Raw genomic sequence first — 6,129 nt, 5'->3', positions numbered from 1 at the left:
TTTCAACGCAATATACTGCCGTTGAATATGCGCGATACACCCAGTGCGTTTTTAGGTTGGACAATGGACAATTTGGCCACTCTTGGTTATTGATGGGCCATCTACCACGCCGAAGCGAGCACACATTGTCCGATAACAGTGGCTCCCCATCTGCCGAATTTGCCAAACAATGAATTCGAGGCACCGTGCATTCTGACGTGCCATTTTGCGTGTCCGTTTCTTATGGACAATCTCACCATCAGATTGAGTAAATGTACCACTTCTGTGTTCACTACAATTTAAATTTATGTTCATATGTGGGCCCACCGAGGTAATTTCTCCTGCTTGCAACTGCTTTTTTTCTGCGCGATTTCTTCCCATTGAATGTCAGCAACATTCGGCCGGACAGAACAACAAAGATACCATAAGAGAGAATAAGACTGTCCGTGCTGGACTAGTTCAAAGTATTTGTTCATTGGTCGCATACCTGCGCTGGTTCAGCGGCTTTGGCTTTCTGGTTGTGGGCAAAAGATCGCGGGATCAAGTTTTGACAGGCGTGGACACATCCCTGCGCAGGCAGAATGTAAAAACGTGCCTGTAATAAGACCAAGGTGTGTCTTAAGAATCCCCAGCGGTTAATAAATGTGCTGAAGCAACCCCCCCCCCCTTTTTTTTTTTTTTTTTTTTGCTACGAACTGCTTCTGTATCTCAAAGTAAAGCTTTGGTACGTTGAAGGCCAGGGACACTATAAATTAAATTGTAGGACGTGGTTCTGTTAAACTTTTTCTGGCAACAAAATAGTTGAGGTCATAAAGGTTTACAGAAATCCAAGACGTCAGTCCTTCCCAAAACTACGTACAGGTTAAGTAAAACTGTCCTACGTACGGCAGTGATGCGCCACAGTTTGAATCAAACCAACCCGCCGTAGTTGCTCAGTGGTTATGGTGTTGGGCTGCTGGTCGCGGGATTGAATCCCGGCCATGGCGGCCGCATTTCTACGGGGGCAAAATGCAGAAAACACCTGTGTACGTCAATTTAGGTGCACGTTAAAGAACCCCAGGTGGTCCAAATTAATCTGGAGTCCCCCACTACGACAAGCCTCATAATCAGCTGGTGGTTTTGGCACGTAAAACCCATAATTTAATTGGAATCAAACCCAAGCCCAAGGTGTAACTTTGCAGATGAGCCTGTTTAAGTACTGTGGGGCTGTGGGTTTCTGAAATCGAGGTCATGGCCCCCAAGAAAAACACCAATACAACTAACAGTCAAGGTTTATTTTTTCTCAGGCGGAGCTAGGGCAGTTCTGACCATTGGACGTTTCTAGCTCCTGAACCATAACCCGGGCCATCCCTCGCCACGCCCTAGTTCGGGACCTCCACCCAGTATTTGTAAGGACCAGTCCCTTACGGGCTGGTCCAAGCATACTTCCTGTCCCTCCATAGCGAAATAAATGTTTTCACCACCACCACCCTCACCACGCGCAGTATACTTCTCAAAGCTGCCGGAAAGAGGCCCCCTATACCTCTCCCCCCTCGCGGCTAGTAGACGACCCCTGTGTCCAGGTGGGCATGCAACCACGGGAAAAACCATTAGCCAACAAACCCAGGCTTGCATGCAAACTCTGGGCACTTTTAACTATGCCTGTTTGTAGTATCGGCGTCCCATTTAGGGGGGCCACGGCCGCGTCCGGGAACTCCTTGTTGTTGTTGTTGTTGCTTCAAACCACACTGTCCCCACAGTACAGGGAGTGACATCTTGTGCGTAGTGTGCAGCGTCCGAGACGCAGAGTCGCGGAAATGTTATGCGCGCGCATGTCTCCCAGGCCACAGCAAATAGGTTGCTTTTGACACAGGCAGCATATAGAAATTTTCGTACACTGCGAAGTGGCAGTTGGAAATGATAATTAACATGAAGTGGAAATATAGAATCTCAGAAGGTATCGCCTCATCGATAACAAAGAGGTTGAAGCGGGCGTGAACAGGCGTGATGCGAGCTCGACAGTCACGCAAGGCATAGAAAAGATCAAATTATCAAATTTAAATCCAATTTATTTTCACCATAAATACAAAAATACATACATACGCTGAGGGCAGACACAAAACGTCATGAAGGCTTGATGGAGTCTGTACCCTGTTTGCGCAGCTTTGCAGCTTTCTTGTAACGTAAGATCAAGTAAAATAAAATGGCATGTCCCACGTTCACACGAATAAGTTTTGTGAATTCATACGTAGCATCTACGCAAAGAATAATAAAAATAACCGGTGGTCTATTGGAATAACACAATGGGTGCTGAGATTAGTTATAAGCAATAAATAGTGGTGGTGGAAGAGTTGGGCTGATAAGTTAAAATATTCTACAGGCGTGGGCTGCAATTGGCAGACGCCAGGAGCAGCGTAGCCGGATCTCGCTAGGAGAAGTCTTCGTCTTGCAGTTCGCTGAGGAATGATGATGATGGTGATGATTACGATGATGACGAGGATGACAGCTACATTGATCATGATTATAAGTACGCTACGGTACTGGCCAGGGCCGTGTATTGCCCGTATGGCTGGGGTCTTGCCCGTATTATGACTCTAAAAAAATGGATTACACAGGAGTTTACCAACCGGTGCCTATATGCCATAGACAAACATATGCAATTAGAACTTTCACCGGGTTTTAACCCGCGGGAAAAAACTTTATTGTGCCGCCTGCCAATAAGAGGGTTCATTTTTTTACAAACGCTTATTCATTCCTAATTGGAATGAATCATTCATTCATTCATAATTGGAAAGAGTGTGGCGTTGAAGAAACCACCAAACATCTCTCATGTGACGGCCCCAGATACGAAGATGAGAGGAATGCATTTCGTACAGCTTTGGGGCACTTAGATAACAGACCTTTTACAGAGGAGAAGATCTTGGGCCCGTGGCCTCGTGCGTCTGCTGTGTGCAAGGCTACAAAGGCGCTGCGGCGTTTTTTGAAATGCCCCAGTCTGTATGACCGCCTGTGACTAACTCAGCGATGAACGCTTGACTGTGTAACTGTGCAAAGTATGAACTTCTCTCTCTTTTCCTCTTTCAATCACCTTTCCCCCTTCCCCAGTGCAGGGTAGTCTACCGGGCTCAGCCTGGTTAACCTCCCTGCCTTTCCCTTATGACTTCTCTCTCTCTCTCTCTGCACAACATCTTCACGCGTATACTTAAAGGGGATGTATACTTTATGCGTAGTATTACAAGTGTCACTGTCTACTTGTACAGCGTCCCTCGTTTCTTCCAATCATCACCTAGAGGGAGACGTGGAATAACATGCGCGTGATCGAACAAAGTTATGTCGCGTAATGATGGCGCGCGAGCTCAGAGTGCCAAATTGCTTGAGGGCGCCCAGTGCCATACAGCCGGCTTTTGTAGCATTCAGTGTTTCTTTAGATGCACGGCACAGCTCAGCCGTGAAATGAAGCACGTTCAAAACTATCACTGCAAGTTGTCGTACTGACAGAACAACATTCGATTGGATCAATTCTCGCTTCATTCGTCAAGCGACATCTAAGGCTCATATATCATCACATACAACTGCCGAAATTTGTTTTCTCACTGCCATTTGTTCACCGCACCGTTTCACTACCAAGATACATGGACATTTCCTTGTTTGCCTTCACACATACACAAGCACATAAAATAAACTAGTAGCTGCATTGACATGTGCTTCCGGCAACATGAGTTATGGTTCCCTGACAAGGTGCATTCTCGTTTAGGCTTGCATGACAGTTCCAACAACTGTAAATTAATTCTCACTTGCACAGAAGATGTTTCCAAGATCTGAAACAACGTACATGAGAATTAGCGTAGAGATCATGTCAACAAGAAAATCTGTGTAAGGACGTATGCATTTAAGACAACATTATGTAATAGTCGCAGCATGCAAGGGTGTATACAAGAAAACCTTCCTGTTGTACTTCGTTTTGTATATGCTTCTACAGCAAAGTTATTAAAAATTAAATTCGGGGGTTTAACCTACCAAAGCCAAGATATAATTATGAGGCACGCCATGATGGGGGACTCAGCATAAGTTTTGACCACCTGGGGTTCTTTAACGTGCATCCAATGCAAGGTACACGGATGTATTTGCATTTCGCCACATCGAAATGCAGCTGCCCCGGCTGGGATTCGATCCCACGCCCTCAGGCTTAGCAGGGCAACAACAAAGCAACTATGCCACCACGGCGGGTAAAGCGAAGCTAATCTTGCGACTATCCACTCCAAACTTGGCGAAGACGTATTGAAATATTAATTACAACTACATCGTCATGAATTTTGGAGATGTTGGGCCTGTTACCAGTCATGTGCGAGAAAAATCCAAATGGGTGTCTGAAACAATTAGGCACATTGTTAGAAAATATTGAATTTTAGTTATTTGGCATTTGAAGCTCTATGGACAATATTCCATTGTGCGTCGTTTCACAACTGACGATTATGTATCAAGGAGAAACGTTGTAGGAATAAAGTGTGTCTATGACGTAAGATGTTTGACATGTTTTTCAAGTCTTCATGTGCATCAAAGATGCCGTAGAGCATTATGAAATGCGTGCTAATAGGAATTTCTCATTTGGTTACCTCCCTGCCTTTCCTCTATTCTAGTTCTCTCTCTCTCTCTCTCTCTCTCGATGCTTGCCAGGGTATTGAAACACTCGTCGTTTCCATATGGCTAGGCCAACAAAAACTATCGTAAAAAATGTGTATTAGCAATAATATGCCTCACAAATCCTAATTTGCAGGTACTTTGGCAACACCATAGTAAACTATAGAAGTGCGATCTCCAGCATTTTAAATGCTCCTTCATAACCACCTAAGTCAATGCTGTAAGCAACGGCCTAACATTTCTACTAGAACCGTTGCATTATAAGAGTCACCTTTACGGTTAAAATTAACGACTGAAACTATCCAGGTTCAGAGGAATTGAGTTGAGGCAGTTAATAATAAACGGCCGTGCCATGAAAGCCGTGAACAGCTGCCCTACGCCTATTCTTTACGATAGGCATTATCAAAATGTTTGTTTCTTTTGTGTTATTGGTGCCTTTGGTAGTTTGTATTCAGATGCAATTGAGTACGATCCATGACTTTAGCATGGAGTGGTCCGCCTAGGCAAACGCAGACAGTGAGGAGATGGCATGAGCGCAGCGATAAAGCTCGATAGGAACCATGAACCCATCTTTTACGGAAAAATCCTAGAAAGATTGTGCCCGAAGCCGCTATCTCTTTGTCTCAGGCTCTGCTTCGCTAGAATTGAGGTTGCGATTCTGGAAAGTCACACAAGTCTGCCGTTTTTAACAAAGAAGGCTTAATCCTCGAGTTCTCCCACCGATTTCCAATTCATTGCCGTATACTTGCAAACCTATTTGTGATTATTTTCACTGTCCTATGGCACTCAGAGGCCGCGGCCTCTGTGGTAAGGCAGTTTTTTTGTTTTTTTTTCGTAAATCAGATTGTCATAACTTTGTCTCTAACCCTTAACGTCCACTTTTCGCACATACAACAACACTACGGTTACCTGGTTTTCAAACGCTTTGGAATAAATGCAGAAAAAAATACGTCAGTATACAGTCAAACTGAGCAGCAACAAGCTAAAATGCTTCTTAATGGCCTAACACGGAAGGCGACATTTTCACCATTGCTGCATTTAGCACTAGCAAACCCATGAGCCTTTAGATACATGAGCTATTCTTCGAATTGATAAATACATTTTGTGATCAGCGAATAAGAACGTAAGAAAAGTCGTGAAGACGATAGTTAGCTGTTCTCTTGCGTTGAAGTACACGTGGGCCATAGTGATAGCCCGGCGTCGCACCCTCTGTATACATAGCTTATTGGAGGCCAAATCATTCTATAAACCCGGTGCTTTGGGTATCAACGAGTTTGATCAGTACGGACAATACGTTCTCAGGGACATTCTTGCAGTTCCCGCATGACGCCTTCCTGAGCTGCATGCTTTTCTAAAACTTTCTCGTTATGCCTTGCAGCAAATTTCAAAAAAACATAGTAAAGAAAAAAACGGACGATTGCAGAGTCGGAAGCCTATTGTACGGTGTATGATTCGAGAAACTGCGTCATTGCTACGCTCCTTGTCTGCTAGTTCTACCTTAAAGTACTTTGTTCCATACTGCAATCGATTTTA

Source organism: Dermacentor silvarum, chromosome 8, assembly GCF_013339745.2.
Source record: "Dermacentor silvarum isolate Dsil-2018 chromosome 8, BIME_Dsil_1.4, whole genome shotgun sequence".
In the NCBI taxonomy this organism is placed as follows: Eukaryota; Metazoa; Arthropoda; class Arachnida; order Ixodida; family Ixodidae; genus Dermacentor; species Dermacentor silvarum.
Note: the sequence above shows the minus strand (reverse complement) of the source record.